General features: G+C 34.3%; 1 protein-coding gene across 2 annotated transcripts in view; it reads left to right on the top strand.

Annotated features, from left to right (window-relative positions):
- Nucleotides 1-17,610, top strand: part of LOC149556766 (NAD(P)-binding Rossmann-fold superfamily protein) — a 134,940-nt gene that overhangs the window by 12,851 nt on the left and 104,479 nt on the right. The window lies entirely within an intron of this gene.

The raw sequence follows: 17,610 nt of genomic DNA, 5'->3' as shown, positions 1-17,610 counted from the left end.
AATCATGTGGATGAAGCAAATGTTGAAGGACATTGGAATTGAGTTTACAAAGCATGTCATACATTGTGATAACACAAGTACAACGAGTATGTCTAAGAATCCTATGTTACATTAAAAAACAAAGCACATATCTAGTAAATATCATGTTTTGAGAGATATAGATGCAGAGAAAGAGATCGGATTGGAGTAGATTAGTACAAAGAAGCAAATAGAAGACATATTTACAAAGCCTTTGCTTCTGAGTAGTTGATGTAGAGACTGCATCAACCCAGTGGTATATAACACTATTCTTTATTTGGATTCGATGCTTGATGCTTCCTCTATGGGGGAGTATCTGTTTTTAAGCTGAGTCATGAAGGACTCTTGGTAACTGGTATTTAACAATGTCTTTGGACACTTGAGCTTATTGAAGATCTTATGCAACATAATTGACATAATGACTCCGTTGTCATTGATGTCAATAGGGTAGAAGTGTACATGAAAAATATTCTATGGTACAATTTGTTGGTTATCAAAATCGTTGATTAGAAACCTACGAGCCTTGCCTACTCGATGCTGGAATATCTAATTGATTTTGGCCAACTTGACAGGGTCCATCAAATTGATTTAAATCCTCTGCACTTTTGGCTCCGCAAAACCAAGCCCTGTACACTTGATCCTAGACAGCAAAACTTGGATCCAAGAGGTTTTATAGCGAATAGATTATAATGCAAAGACAATTTCCTCAAGTGGCAAGATTTTAAGGAAAGCTTTTGGATTGTGACTAGTGAATATTACTCTTCGAAATTTGATTACTTTAATAGAGTTGAAAACTGCTGAAAGAAAAAGTTTAAAATGAATTACTAAAACAAATAAGTATCAAACCCTTCGAAGAAAAAGATTAGAAAATCGTCAGCACATGGATTGAGAAATATGAATGGTTAAATGATCAATGCTGAATTTTAAATGGGCAATAGAGTCAAAAGTATACGATCTCACATACAAATTTATGATATACTATATCTATAAATAATTTAGTTATTGCAATGCATCAAATTATTTCTTTTTATGCATATTTAAACCAGTCTATAATGTTTTAACCTTTATATGGACAAAATAGATACAAATAAATAAAACAATAATATTTCACTGTATTTGTATTTATCAACTTTAAATAGCAGTGAACAATTTGATCTACTTATCGTGATAATGAATTGCTGATAAATAAAAAATAAAATGATCACAAAAGACAAACTATATAATATTTAACTCTAGCGCAGATGAAATTCTTACTGATTATATTGCAAAAAAGTCATGTTGAAGACACCCAATTATATACGCTCCACTCAACACAATTTTTTACAATATTTGAAATATATGTCCAATAACCTCAATATCCAAGAGCTTAGTTCGACTTCAATTCTTTTCAGAGGATGAATTTTATAATATATGCTTCAGAATATGCAAAGTTCCCCTTTTTTCAGAGCAAAATGAATGGTGGCTTGTTTCATTTTCTCATCATATATTTATAGACAACCTAAGGGTGTTGGTTGCTTTGTCCATACATTGCAACCCTTCATAGAAAACTAACTAATGTTTATATAATTTTAATCAAAACCAAAAACAATCACCAGTTTAATCATTCTTGCTTTATATATCTTCGGCGGCAGATGGTTATATCTTTTGTGTCCGTTGTGCTTGCACGCTACTCCACCCTTTTTCACATTTGCATCCACAGTTTGATACCCGCAAATGAAAACCTGTCCATATCTCGGCATTCTAGTGGCTCCAAGGAAATTCAATTCCATTTCAAGACCTTTGCTAATCTCTCGCTTCCGCATATCTCCGGCTCAAGCCAGACATGGCTCCTTTGTTTTCATCGCGTATGAAGTATGGCTTATCCTCCTTGGGTAATTTAAAACCTGCAATAGATATGAAACATCATTAGATATGATCAAAATCAAAGAAAAATACATTTTGCCTACTTCAGATAATATTGCAAAACATAGAAGCTACAGATTCAATCGTCGAATACACTGATCTCCTCGCTTTCATTGGCTGGATATTACTCTGAAGACACTACTACTAGATAGGCTTGCCCTTTGATCACACTTATTTGAAAATAATAGATGGTATTTGTAGTTTCACACTAGTATTTAAATGTCTTTTATTTTCCACAGTTCTCATCGTATTTTGCAACCTTTTGGTTTGCCAAATCATTCTCTGCAAGAAAAACTTTCAGCCCTTTAAAAAGAGATTCATTACCAAAACTGGGCACCCTAGAAACCATTGAATCTTCATGTTTCCTTCTTGCATATGGAACACCATTTCCTAATGAATCCACATTATATTTTGACATGTCATGTTTCTCCATGTCTTTGGCCTTGGCAATCTCACATCCAACTTTACCAAGCAGAGATGGAGCTTTTCTTGAAAGCTCTCTGTTTGATTCTAAGCTTTGGATGACACCATTGGAATTTGAAGAATGGGCAATTGTTAAGGGCTCATTGGATATTGTCAATTGATTTCCAACATACATCTTTTCCATGCCATCAAAAAAATTCTGAGAGTCACACTCCCTATGGTGGCAAACTGCATCTACTTCTTTTTCCTTCATGAGTGAATTTGATTGCATTTCCAACCAAATTGAGAATACATTGCTGAAGCTTGCTTGGATCACCAACAAGGTTGTTTGGTACATCAACAACAATATCCCAAGATAACTCTTAACTGTTTCTGTTTTGAATGCACCTGAAGCATTTTCATTGTTGGACCAATAACATCTAACAATTTGAAAGGTAAATGTTCGAGTTCAAGTCGACCAGCTTCTATCTTGGCTAGATATCTTGGCTAGATCAAGAATCACGTTCACAATATGGAGGAGACAATTTGCAGACTCTGATACAGTTAATAGATGTTCTCATTGCTCTTCTGTCAGGGTAGTATCTAGTGCCAGTAAAGCCATTCCTATAATACCATGAATAGGAGTTCTTATTTCATGATGCATGTTTGCAAAGAAATCTGACTTAGCTCGATTAGCTTCTTCTGCAGCTACTTGTGATTTTTGCAATTCCTGGTTGGCTTCTTCAAGCTCCTTTGCTCTTTCCTTGACAGCTAGATATGCTCAAATCTTTTCTATCAACAAACTTCTATCCTAAATATATCTTCATAGCTCTAATCATGGAGTTTGACATTCATCAAATATCCTCAAATAGATGCCTAAAATTTTGAATTTTAGGGTTCCATCAGTGGCTCTTGCTAAGGACATATGCTTCTTTGTGAGCATAATGAGAATTCCAGCTATCTCTGGAGGAGTAGACTTGCCAAGACATAAGGAGAAATCAGTTCGTGAAATAATACAGATAAAAATCATAAAAGAAAAATAAGAATACAATAAAGGAAGAAAAAAGGAACTCCCTTTTCATGCTCATTGAAAGAATGGCTTAAGGTACTGTCCATGGACTAGGAAATCCTGCATGCGACCATTTGTATCCTGCAAAAAATAAGATTGTTCCCTAGCTTTTTCAAAGATGATAAACGGTCCTAGCCATAAAGCCTCGAACTCACCATGTTTTCCTTTGTCCTGATCTTTTGCGTTCCATTTTAGGACCCAATCACCTACCTTAAAAGATCGGTTTAAAGTTCTCTTGTCATGAAGAAATTTAACTACTTGTTGCTTATTAATATTCTGTTCCTGCGCTAGCCTTCTTATCTCATCAAGCTCAATGAGTGCGTTCAATCTATTTTCCATGAAATTGATATCCTCTATTTGTTCCTCGGTAACAAATTTGTAAACAGGCAGTAAATTGTTTAAAGGAAGCTTTTCTTCTTTGCCGTAAACTAGGTTGAAAGGAGAAAAACCAGTTGACTTTTTCACTGTTATTTTGTCTGCCCATAATGCTAAATTCAACTTTGAATCCCAGGCGCGCTTATTGTTGTCTAACATTTTTCTGATAATCTTAAAGATGTTTTTGTTACTAGATTCAGTTTGTCCATTGCCTTGAGGATGATATGGAGATGAGTATGATATAGTTATTCCATATTTCCTACAAAAATCAGAAAACTCATTAGATCTGAAACACATACCATTATCTGCTATAATCTTTTGAGGAACTCCGGATCTAGTTAAGATGTTCTCAGTGAGAAATTTATTTACTACTTTACTCGTAGACTGTCAAGTGGGTATAGCCTCCACCCACTTGGTAAAGTAATCAGTGGCTATCAAAATCCAACTGTGCCCACCGCTCGATTTATCACTAATTTCCCCGATAAAATCAATTACCCACATTTAGAAAGGCTCCTCTGCTTGTAATGTCCGTAAGGGAAGGGCACCATCATATTTTAACTTACCTGAGAATTTCTGACAAGCCTTGCATTTTCACACATAAGAATGACTATCTTTAAAAAGCTAGGGTCAGTAGTAACCTACTCGTAATATTTTATGTGTTGTTTTCCTAGCTGAAAAATGACCGCCGCACACTCCATGCATCTCCCTAAGGATAACTGCAGATTGAGCAATATCCAAACAGAAAAGGAAAATTCCATCTTGAGTTTTCCAGTATAGATCTCCCTGAATTAGGACATACTTAGCGGCCTGTAATTTAATAGTTCTTTTTTGATTGTCATTCAGATCATTTCTACATTTTGTATGCTGTAAATAGTAGACTATATCAGTATACCAAGGACATCTCTCAATACTAACCTTGAGATCATCAGTAATTTGATTTACCTATACAGCCTCCAAATTTGATTCTGCCATAAGTTTAGCCAATCCCTGCCCTTTAACTAATTTTGTGATCTGAATATTTATATTAAATTCCTGGATTTGATTTATCCAACAACATCTTCTTCTGGTAGTTTCAGATTGTCTAAATATATCTTTAATGACAACATTTGGCACATAAGCAATGACTTCAGCTTTGACTAAATAGGGTCGAAAAGATTTAACTGCTTTAACAAGAGCATAAGCTGGCTTTTCATTTATATCATAATTAAGTTCAGTAGCTTGTAAACTTTTGCTAAAGAATGCAATCGGCTGCTCATGCCCCTCATTGTTCTCTACATGAGTTATCTCACAATCTGGGTCTTTGTCTACCCTAGGAATGTGAAAAAAAGGGTTACAATTTTCATCATCCTTTTTAGGACTATTATGACTTGAGTTGTCTCTTTCATTTTGCTTGTTGGTCCTTTCTTGAAAACTTCTGTGTCTTGTGTAAAGCATTTTTGATTTTTGATTTTTAACTTTCTTCTTTCTTGGTTTTTTCTCAGAAGTTAGCTGCTCAAGCCTTTTAGGTCTGGGATTCACAGACCTTCTTCCCCACATACACCTCAAAAGCAAGCAAATGCTCTTCAATAAAATATATTAATGAAACACAACAGAGTCGCCACTTTCTTTTAAAAAGAAAGAAATAAATGTCTAGGTGTTTATCCAGCAGAGTTAATGCCAATAATAATTTGAGAATGATTTTCTGAAAATAACAATAGAACTTTAGACTTAGTTGCTTTCAAAGTTTTATGTAAAATGGAGAAAACTTCAGATTAAGTGAGAATTATAGCTTTAAACACAATAAAAAATTTTAACCTTAGGAGGAAGTTTATGTATTTATGCTTAAGTGCTGATATGAAAACTAATTTACGAAATCTGAAAATTATAAAACAGCAAATGAAAATAGTGAAAGTAAAATTAATAATATATTCATGATTTGGTCAAATGCTTACAAAATCTGAAAACTTACCACAAAGTCGTGTTTAAATGAAACTCTACACTAGTTTGATGGAGTAAGTATGCAAAGCTTACTTGCGACTTTATCCCCAGTAGAGTCACCAATCTGTTGGTTATCAAAATCATTGACTAGAAACCTACGAGCCTTGCCTGCTCGATGTTGGGATATCTAATCGATTTTTTTGGCCAACTTGACAAGATCAATCAAATTGATTTAAATCCTCTGCACTTTTGGCTCCACTAAACCAAGGCCTGTACACCTGATCCTGGACAGCAAAACTTGGATCCAAGATGTTTTATAGCGAATAGATCATAATGCAAAGACAATTTTCTCAAGTGGCAAGATTTTAAGGAAAGCTTTTGGATTGTGACTAGTGAATATTACTCTTCGAAATTTGATTACTATAATAGAGTTGAAAACTGCTGAAAGAAAAAGTTTAAAATGAATTACTAAAACAAATAAGTATCAAACCTTTCGAAGAAAAAGATTAGAAAATCACTAGCACATGGATTGAGAAATATGAACGGTTAAATGATCAGTGCTGAATTTTAAATGGGCAATAGAGTCAAAAGTATACGATCTCACATACAATTTTATGATATACTATATCTATAAACAATTCAGTTATCGCAATGCATCAAATTATTTCTTTTTATGCGTATTTAAACCAGTCTATAATGTTTTAACCTTTATATGGACAAAATAGATACAAATAAATAAAACAATAACATTTCACTGTATTTGTATTTATCAAGTTTAAATAGCAGTGAACAATTTGATCTACTTATCGTGATATTGAATTGCTGATAAATAAAAAATAAAATGATCACAAAAGACGAACTATATAATATTTAACTCTAGCGCAAATGAAATTCTTATTGATTATATTTTACAAAAGTCATGTTGAAGACACCCAATTATTTACACTCCACTAAACACAATTTCTTACAATATTTGAAATATATGTCCAATAACCTCAATATCGAGGAGCTTAGTTCAACTTCAATCCTTTTGAGAAGATGAATTTTATAATATATGCTTCAGAATATGCAAAGTTCCCCTTTTTTTAGAGCAAAATGAATGGTGTCTTGTTTGATTTTCTCATCATATATTTATAGACAACGTAAGGGTGTTGGTTGCTTTGTCCATACATTGCAACCCTTCATAAAAAACTAACTAATGTTTATATAATTTTAATCAAAACCAAAAACAACCGCCAGTTTAATCATTCCTGCTTTATATATCTTCAGTGGCAGATGCTTATATCTTTTGTGTCCGTTGTGCTTGCACGTAACTCCACCCTTTATCACATATGCATCCATAGTTCGACACCCGCAAATGAAAACCTGTCCATATCTCGGCATTCCAGTGGCTCCAAGGAAATTCGATTCCATTTCAAGACCTTTGCTAATCTCCCGCTTCCACATATCTCCAGCTCAAGCCAGACATGGCTCCTTTGTTTTCGTCGTGTATGAAGAAGTATGGCTTATCCTCCTTGGGTAATTTAAAACCTACAATAAATACGAAACATCATTAGATATGATCAAAATCAAAGAAAAATACATTCTGCCTGCCTCAGATAATATTGCAAAACATAGAAGCTACAGATTCAACTGTCGAATACATTGATCTCCTCGCTTTCATTTGCTGGATATTACTTTGAAGACACTACTACCAAATACGCTTGCCCTTTGATCACACTTATTCGAAAATAATAGATGGTATTCGCTGTTTCACACTAGTATCTAAATGCCTTTTATTTACCACAATTCTCATCGTATTTTGCAATCTTTTGGTTTGCCAAATCATTCTCTGCAAGCAAAACTTTCAGCCCTTTAAAAAGAGATTCATTACCAAAATTGGCCACCCTAGAAACCATTGAATCTTCATGTTTCCTTCTTGCATATGGAACACCATTTCCTAATGAATCCACATTATATTTTGACATGTCATGGTTCTCCATGTCTTTGGCCTTGGCAATCTCACATCCAACTTTACCAAGCACAGATGGAGCTTTGCCTGAAAGCTCTCTGTTTGATTCTAAGCTCTGGATGACACCATTGAAATTTGAAGAATGGGCAATTGTTAAGCGTTCATTGGATATTGTCAATTGATTTCCAACCTACATCTTTTCCATGCCATCGAAATTTTTTTGAGAGTCACACTCCCCGTGGTGGCAAACTGCATCTGCTTCTTTTTCCTTCATGAGTGAATTTGATTGCATTTCCAACCAAATTGAGAATACATTGCTGAAGCCTGCTTGGATCACCGACAAGGTTGTCTGGTACATCAATAGCAATATCCCAAGATAACTCTAGCTGTTTCTGTTTTGAATGCACTTGAAGCTTTTTCATTGTTGGACCAATAACATCTAACAATTTGAAAGGTACATGTTCGAGTTCAAGTCGACCAGCTTCTATCTTGGCTAGATCAAGAATCACGTTCACAATATGGAGGAGACAATTTGTAGAGTCTGATATAGTTAATAGATGTTCTCATTACTCTTCTGTCAGGTTAGTATCCAGTGCCAATGAAGCCATTCCTATAATACCATGAATAGGAATTCTTATTTCATGATGCATGTTTGCAAAGAAATCTGACTTAGCTCAGTTAGCTTCTTCTGTAGCTACTTGTGATTTTTTCCATTCTTGGTTGGCTTCTTCAAGCTCCTTTGCTCTTTCCTTGACAGCTAGATATGCTCAAATCTTTTTTGTCAGCAAACTTCTATCCTAAATATATCTTGATAGCTTTAATTATGGAGTTTGATATTCATCAAATATCCTCAAATATATGCCTAAAATTTTGAATCTTAGGGTTCTATCACAGTTGAGGAGTGATTGGTACATGATATGGATGTCAATGGGGGAGTAGCATATTGATTGATATCAATGGGGGAGAAGTCCTATGAAATTCAAATTTGATTGATGAAGAGGAATTTAAAAGAATATGACTATATTGAGCAGTTGCAACAGACTATTTGGTATTCATGGAATTCAATTGTTTTTCATCTATGTTGCCATCAATGCCAAAAGGGGAGATTGTTAGCATGAATGATGATGATATTCCTATGGGGGAGTATCTTAGCATTACTGGAGAGATGTTACACTGATCATATATTACATTCATGGCAGTGTTTGTCATTGATGTCAACATACATGTTATTTTGTAGAGGATTGACAAAGCTACAGAATAAGATTGAGGTCACGCAGTTTGAGGACTAAAGATAAGGCTATGCATAGTTGGGGACATATTCTACAAATTGTCCTGATGATGTGGCTAAGTGCACATGTGGAAATATGAAGACAGTTAATAGTTATTCAAAATTTATTGAAGACAATTTTCAGATAGAGTTCCTGAGATGCAGTTACTGATGTTTTGATTATATCTCCTAACAGAGATAGAATTTGGTTATGCGCAGTTGTATAGAGGTAGAAGACATGACAAATATGCTGTGGTCAAATGTGCACATCTTGGTGTTGCACATGTGAAGAGTTGTAAAGATTGTGAGTTGACAATATTATGTAATTGTGAAAAGATGTAAAGTTGTAATTTAACATGTATTATATTATCTTAATGTGGTCCTATATTGTAACTATAAATTGGGAAAGCCTCAAGGCCGACTCAATATTTAGTTTGAGGACTTGGTATAAAGGAAAGTTGTTTTCCTTGTAGTAAGTGTGCGATTTAAGGGTATGAATGTGTAACACAAGTATGTGAACATGGATGTAAGATCTAGTGAACTTGATGTTGAATATCTTTTAATGAGAGAAGTTTTTGGTGTGGATAAGGCACGACGAGCTAACAAAGAGACTGTATTTGGCAAAGAGGTTGCTTGAACAGTTGTTTATTTTGTATTATTTGCGAAGGATAGTACTGAGACGAGTTGGACAGTTAGTTCGGTGGTCTTGCCCTAGAAGCTGTTTGAACAGTGGATCTTTCTGCCTTCCACAACTCCTAATAGGGTTGGTACATCTCCTATCAGGGTTGGCACAATTTCTAATAGGTTTGGAATCTCCTCCTAGGGATTCAAAGTCTCCTAATAGGGACTGATATGTATTGAATGTAATTCATTGACTCCTAACAGAGGCCATCCTCTTGCAAAGAACTTATATATTAGTACATCATTTTGTGGGTACCATCCTCATCGGGGTTTTCTCTTTGATCAATGGTTTCCCTAGTTAACAAATCTGGTATTATTATGTATGGTGATCTTGCTATGGTTGTTGCACTTATTGATTACATATTTCAGATTTAATAAGGTTGATAAAAGTTGTTCTAATTGGATAACTGATTTACCCCCCCTTTTAGTAATGTTGGCGAACTTTACTTTCTAACTTATTATTAGTACAACAGAGTTGGTACATGACAATTTTATGTACACGAGCTTAGATTTGTGTAGCACAATGAGTATAGACATCATGTCTACGTTTAGTTAGTCTTATGTTCACAACTAGATGAGTTCCAACTTTTTTGGTGAAGACTGGTAGCAAACCGGTGAGGGGTTAAAGGCAGAAACAGCTGGTCATATTTTTTATGTATCTTATTGGTGAGTAGGAATTAATGCCAGCAAGCTTGGAATGTGATAGAAGACTTGTCCGTGTACCTATGTTTGAGAGTGGAGCATTTGAGTTATTCTGGAAAGGTCATTGTTCTGTAACATGCAGTGTATTTTACTGACAACTGACAGTATGAAGGAAGCGTATAGTTTATCATTGTAAATTGTAATATCTTTGTTGTAATGTTGGGGAACTTTATTGTAATATTTGTAATGATGCATATCAAGGCGTGTATGCCTTAGCATGAACCTATGTAATTAATCGTACATTGGAGAAGCCTTAACAAGCCGACCTAATTATTTAATTGTAAAGAGTATAACGGAAAGTTGTTTTCCTTGGTTGGTTACAAGATGATAGATGTAATTGATTGATATGAATGCAAAATTTCAAGCTGGATGATCAGAGCAAAGAAGTAGTTATGTTGGATGATTGAGGTGAGCTTCAAAAGAATTGTTTTGGCAAGTAAGTTGCAGATTGGTTAGTTCATGTTTTTGGATATGTTATCTTGAAGGTTTATTCTTCACACTTGTTGGAACCTTTAGGCAGTGAGTCTATTTGTTTACTGTTGTCACAAAAGCTTGCACCCTTGCCTAAAGTCTTACCTAAAGGCAGCCTTGTGGAACATGGAAACAACCTCCAAGTGTGGGACTTGCGCTCTGAGGTTGAATTTTCAGAGAAGGCTGACTTCCTTACTATTGGGTGCACCTAACTACTCTTTGAGAGGAAAAGGATGAAGGAATGCATAAAAAAAAACTACCTAATCTAATCTAAAAGGGGAGATGCACCAAAATAGTTTGTTCAGTCATATCTCTGCCTAACAATGCACTATTCATCAATATAACCTCAAAATACACTTGATTCAATCTTTGTCTTAATCCAATAGTTACATACAGATCATAAACCAAATGAAATGCCACAAGGAAGGAATTTCACTCTATAACATTCAAAGGCAAGAGTAAATACTGTTATGCAGATTGAAGAATGAAAAAAAACACCAACAGAGGCAAGAAGATTTTGCACTAATATTGATGGGAGAATGAGGTAAAGCAGAGGATTACATTCACTTATAGACAAAAGGAAATTACAATAACAGAGTATAAAATACTGCTGCTATAGAATCATGTCATGCCCAAACTACGAGGGCAAAAACACGCACACAATTTTTTTTTTTTTCTTTTTTTTGAATAACGATAAAATTACTCTAAGTTTGAAAATGATTGTGATTACAGTTTAAGTCAGTTTCCCTACATTACGTCTTAAGATTATAACAAGAGGATGGTTATATTATTAAGATTTGAAACTTTAGTTATAAGATTTATATTGATAAACTTATGTTCTTACATTAACTTTTAACAATAAGAAAACAATTATTTAAATGACAAAGCAAATGTATTCGAGTTTAGGTTCATTGAAAATGTATAATCAAAATCAACTATAAAACTTTTAGACAATAATAAATTTACAACTAATCGATATTGAACAATCACTTTAAGAAAAAAACAATTTAACTAGAATTCAAACTGAATATATGTATATTAAATTTATTAACTTTAACATTTCAACTATTTTTAACAAATTAATAAACCATCAAAATCTTACTAAATATAAATCAAAAATACATTTAAACTAATTAAAATCATATCAGTATAGCACTAACGTTACACTAATTTAAAAGATGGTAGATCCTATATCTTAATATTAATTTAACATGATACTAATTCATAACCACACCACACTTATCATTTTGATTTTTATACAATCGTAAATCAAATACCGAATTCAATTGTCACAAAATTAAAACTATAATAGCAACTAAGCTATATTCAAAAAAAAAAAAAAAAAAAAAAAAAAAAAAAAAAAAAAATATATATATATATATATATATATATATATATATATATTCAAAGACTAATTTAATATTAATCTTAAAATTAACTAATCTTTTAACTAATCATTATGTTATGGCTTTCTAAGTTGATTAACAACTAAATCAATTATAAAACTAAACTAACTATATCTAACGTAATCTAATCTTTAGATTAATTAAATACTATGCAAAAATGAATTAATAAAAATATAGCTAAGTTTATTTAATAATTAACAAAACAAATCTTTAAGATTTAACTGAATTAAAAGCCAACTAAAATAACATAATATAAAGTCTACTAACTAAAATAATTTTAATAAATTAAAACATATTTGTAAGTAACATACTAACTTAAGACTAAAAAAAAAAACAACACATGCTAATCTAATCTAGACTAGCTTAACATAATACTAAACTAAAACTAATTTAAAATTTTAAACTAACTAATTTAATTAAAAAAAAACTAACTTAAACACTATAACACACAACCTACCCTTAATCTAACTAAAATTATTAACAAATAACTAAACTAAAACTAAACTAAAATAACATAACAACTAATCTAAACTACAACTAAAACTAATACTAAAATTGAGTAAAAGAAAAACTAAACTAACCCTCAACCCTACTAAGCCTACTAAACCCACCTAAGACCCTACTAACCCTACACCTCCTCTCTTCCCCAAGCCACCCTAGGCCTGCGTGCTGTCCCATACAGCTGGCCTGCGAGTTGCTCCCCAAGTAAATAAACAAGGTACGCATCATTAAAACCAAACTCCATGCCAAACCCTGAGCGCTAAGAAAGAGAAGAAGGAAATAGGTGAGATGGGATGGGGGGGACAGGTGACGTCACCCTCCCATCACCATTCACTTTACAAAACTACAATAATTTCCACCATTTTGAGCGCCCATTTAAGGAATGTAGATGAGGATAGGACATGGGGCAGGGTGACATCACCCCCCCCCCCCCCCCCCCCCCATGTTGATTTGCCACTAAAACTTTAAAGATATCATTTTGTTTATATATATATATTTTATGCATTGCCCAAAAGTAACGCCCATGGGAAGATGGGAAGGAATTAAGACAAAAAGATTATTAGGTAGAATAGGATATTTCAATATTGTTTTTTTTTATTTTAAAACTTAATTTACAAAAAAACAAAAGGTATAATGAAGGCATCTTTAGATTCTCTGTTGCAAAGAGGTGGAATTAAATTGCTTCTTCATACAAAATCCAGAGAGTTTTCACTCTCTTGGAATACTTTTTTTTTTGCTTTATTTTTTCTAAGTATAAACTTTGAAATTGATTTATTAATCAAGAGGGGATTTTTATTTTTCTTTTCAAAGCAAATTCATAAAGACTTGTTACAACTTAATATACCAAAAGATTTGAATTATTCGTTTCGTTCAATCATGCAATAATTATTTGATTTAAATCATCATGAAAACTGAATCTACATGCATGATCATAATTTCCATTTTCAATCATACAAGAAACCTTAAGATTTTTGCCACATTTAATCGACATCAATTCCATCCTATTTTGATGTGCATACATCTAAATTTAAATCATAATTAAATCACATGATAGCCAAATATGCTCAAACACCAATTTTATTGGCAAACCTGATTCAAAGGCTCAGCCGGGAAAGAATCAAGAAGAAAACCCGGCTTCATAGCCAATTACAACAAGGTTTAAAATACAATTTACAATAGGATCTCAATCCCAAATTTCAACAATTTAATCAAATTTTCTTCATGACCCTAATCAAGGGATTTATAATGTTTTTCTGCAACTCATTCTAGAACCATGGAGGAAACAAATATCTGATCGGGTGACAACCAAGCATAACCAAGAGAAAATCAAATATGCATAATCATACATGGTTTACACAATAGGATTCACAATGAATCAAAACTAGGGAAAGGTGGATTCTTCCAACCAGGAGAAGTCAAGCACAACACCAAACAAATGCCCAATCGGGGCTATATACCAAGAACTTCCGTTCTTCCATTTCAACATACCAGAATCATACAAGGTTTGTGCTGACAGGTAGGGGCCCATAACACCCTACCCTTTCTCCCTCTTCTCATCTTGAGAAGAGACTCTACATTGGATGGAGTCCGACTAAACAGACCTTTCCCAAAATTGGTCACTTCTGCCCTCCCCAAGGGTGAGTAATACCAAAACACCCATGCAAGAAAAATCTCAAAATTTCAAACATAAACATGGAAGGAAATCAACCAAAAATACATGGTTTCCAAAGCTTCCCAACATACCCACAAACATACAAACCTTGAAACAACAACAAGGTAACATGAACATGAAACAAACATAAAAACTGAATAAGGGAGATGAGAATTTCCTACCTTCACAAGAGGTAATGGCAATGAACAAGTTTGAGTAGAGTATCCCTTTTCCTTCCTTCAACCTTCAAGAATTCCTCTCTAAATGTAGAGATTGGGTAACAACCTCTACTAGTCCAACAAAGGCCTCTAAATAAGCCTCAAACTCAACCACCAAAGGGGATCAATAACTTCTCCCACCCACTAGCAATTCTAGAAACTCCTAACTCTACCCTCACTATGGTTAGACACTAAAAAGGAGGTGGGGTAAGACAACTCATAACAACCACTTGCAATTTTCGCACAAAGGCAAAAAGGGACTTTTTGAGTGACCTCAAAAGTCAAAAAAAGGGGCTTAGGGGTTGGAAAAGACCCCCAACCCATACCCATACCCTTTGGGTATAATAATAACATGTTTTGAAGTCTTAGGAATAGGTTTAGAGCCATCCAAAAGCTAAGAATAAAATTAGGACCAACTAACAACTCTAAAAAGCAGATTAAGCACTAATCCGAATTAAGGGATGACTAACCTCGATTAAGAACTTAAATTAGCAACTGACACTAACTTAAACCAACTAAGGTCCAAAGGGTACACAGCTAACCCTAATCAACACGCTGAAGAGCACAAACAATTCACGAGTGTCAAGCGACACTGAAAGAACATAGTTACGAACATCAACATTTACTGAACACAAAGAGATACATAGATACATCTCACAATACAATACTTCAATTACGAACAACAAGGTTTCCAAAATTAGCACATGGGGATCCGTTATGTTCCTCCGTCGGTTTCCTCGACTAAAATATCTGCACACTCATTGCACACATCAGTAGTCCTGAAAAATCACATGTACATACATACGTATCAGAAATTTACATAAATTGAAACATACATAAATCAGGGTTTCTTGCATCCTACTTATATCCTTAATCATAAAGATTCCAAAATCAATGTGTTAATCCTACATTTTACTTAATTCATCGCATACATATACATAAAGCATTAAATGACGGACATCAATATCTGAAAACAATATCACACAACATGAAATAATATGATATGTTTAAGTATCTGATAGTGTCTCGAGCATCTCGAGTCGTGAGTATCAAAATGATAAAATAACAGCTAGGGCTACGGAGGGTCGGGGCGAGGCCTCACAAATGAGAGAAAAATAATTGACCCTTGGAAGAGTCACAAAACTTGCTTTTATAGTTCAAGCATAATTGAGATAGCTTCTGCCCAAAGGCTTAGCTCAACCATTACCATTAAAGATGCAGAGAATAATAATTGAAGTCACAACTAAATCTGATCATGAAATACAATCTGCTGTAATGAAGTGATAGGAAGGGCAAAACAAATGCACCTAGTCGTAAGAAAATCAAATCCCATGAGATTTGATCATTGCAATCGTTAATGAGGCATGGAGATGCAAAGGTTTCATGCAAACAAGGCCAAAGAACATCGTTCAGCATTAAAGAATAGTCCTTGTAATGTGTCATGGCTGCGACAAAAGAATTCACACCGTTGTCAAAAAACGCAAGATGGGATAACACCATGTTAACCTGATTTGCCCCCAATAAGATGAGCCGTTGATGTAGATCTTCTTATTGAAATGGACGACCCAGATGTTGCAAAAACTCTCCTCAACAAGTGAATAAAACCCAACCGCAGATCAAGATCTTCCTTTTATAACCACAAATGGCTAAGATGCACTAAAAAAATCCAAAGATGCTCCAAAATCTAACAGCCATCGTATCTTCGCAAGAGGCCCAAGCAATGATGTGAAAATACAACCATTGTTTGATTCAAATTAGCCCAACACAAAAAGGATCCTCTACGTGGTATAAATCTGTTGGTTGGTACAATTCCCAAATGCACGGTTGAAGAGACATCAACAACGATTTCGCGATTTCGTGGAAGCAAAAAGGTAAGCCTTTCGAAATAGCGAATTTCTCTATTTCAGAAAGAGCAGTAGAGGTCATTCTCTGAAATGGCGAAAATAGTTAACGTAGAATGTTAACCCTGATAGAAAATGCGTGTTAACCCTCAACTTGGCCAATGAATGAAAACAAGCCAACTCGGTCAATGAATAAACTGAACTGGCTCGGTTAATGAAGGAACCAAGCCAACTTGGCTCATGAAGGAACCGAGTTAACACAAGGTGCTAACCCAACCAAAAAGCATGTTAACCCACAAGAATCCAGTCCATTGAAGATCTCTTAGATCGGTCATCAATGATGGGCTGAATGGGGGGCAAAAATGACCAACATTTACTATCAACCTTTAATAGGTTTGGGACCTTCTAACAAGGGTTTTAGGTCTCCTAATAGGGATATGTCCTCTAATAAGTACTATTGTACTAAATGCATTGCATTTGACTCCTAACAAGGTCACATCCTTTCACAAGGAACTTATATATTAGTACACAATCTTATGGGTACCATCCATACCGAGGTTTTCCCTCCAATTAAGGGTTTCCCTAGTTCACAAATCATTGCGTTATGTTGTATGGTTTTGTATTGTTTTAATTGTTGGAGCTCAGATTTATAAGTTTGGTTTTTAATAATATTTGGATACAACTAATTCACCCCCCTCCCTCTCAGTTGTGTGTGGACTTTTCTTTTTAACACCTTTGAGCTACTATTTTTGGATGAGGAGGGTAAATGAATTTTGGTACTTGAGGCTATTCTAGATGTAAGAAAAAAGATTCAAAAGTAGAAGAATTAAAGAGTAACTTGTTTGTTAGAAGGATTTGACTCCAAAAAATCAAACATGGAGAGGAGAACATATACTTCAGCATCCAAATTGACAATTGCTTGAGAGCAATTAATTTCAGAGAAGAGTGTAACACCCTTATTTTCATGCCATACTATTTTGTGAGTGTTGGCCATTTTTCAGGGTTTTCTAAAGGTTTCCAAGTGAGCTAGGAGAGTTCCAATGTTCTCGGAGAACTTAGTTCAGGTATTCTTGTCATCTGGTGATGGTTTAGAGTTCAGTTTGCTTTCACGTTTATGGTGACACTCCTTGTCCCATTTTGGGAATTTTGTGTTGCTTGCTACGGCTCTTGGAGGACATAATTAGTTATAGTAAATGCTCGTTTTGGCATTCAACATCCTTTTTTAATATCAATTATTT

The sequence above is a fragment of the Cupressus sempervirens genome, chromosome 5, assembly GCF_028749045.1.
Source record: "Cupressus sempervirens isolate cs-2001-9-10 chromosome 5, ASM2874904v1, whole genome shotgun sequence".
Lineage (NCBI taxonomy): Eukaryota > Viridiplantae > Streptophyta > Pinopsida > Cupressales > Cupressaceae > Cupressus > Cupressus sempervirens.
This window is presented reverse-complemented; position numbering and strand designations above follow the sequence as displayed.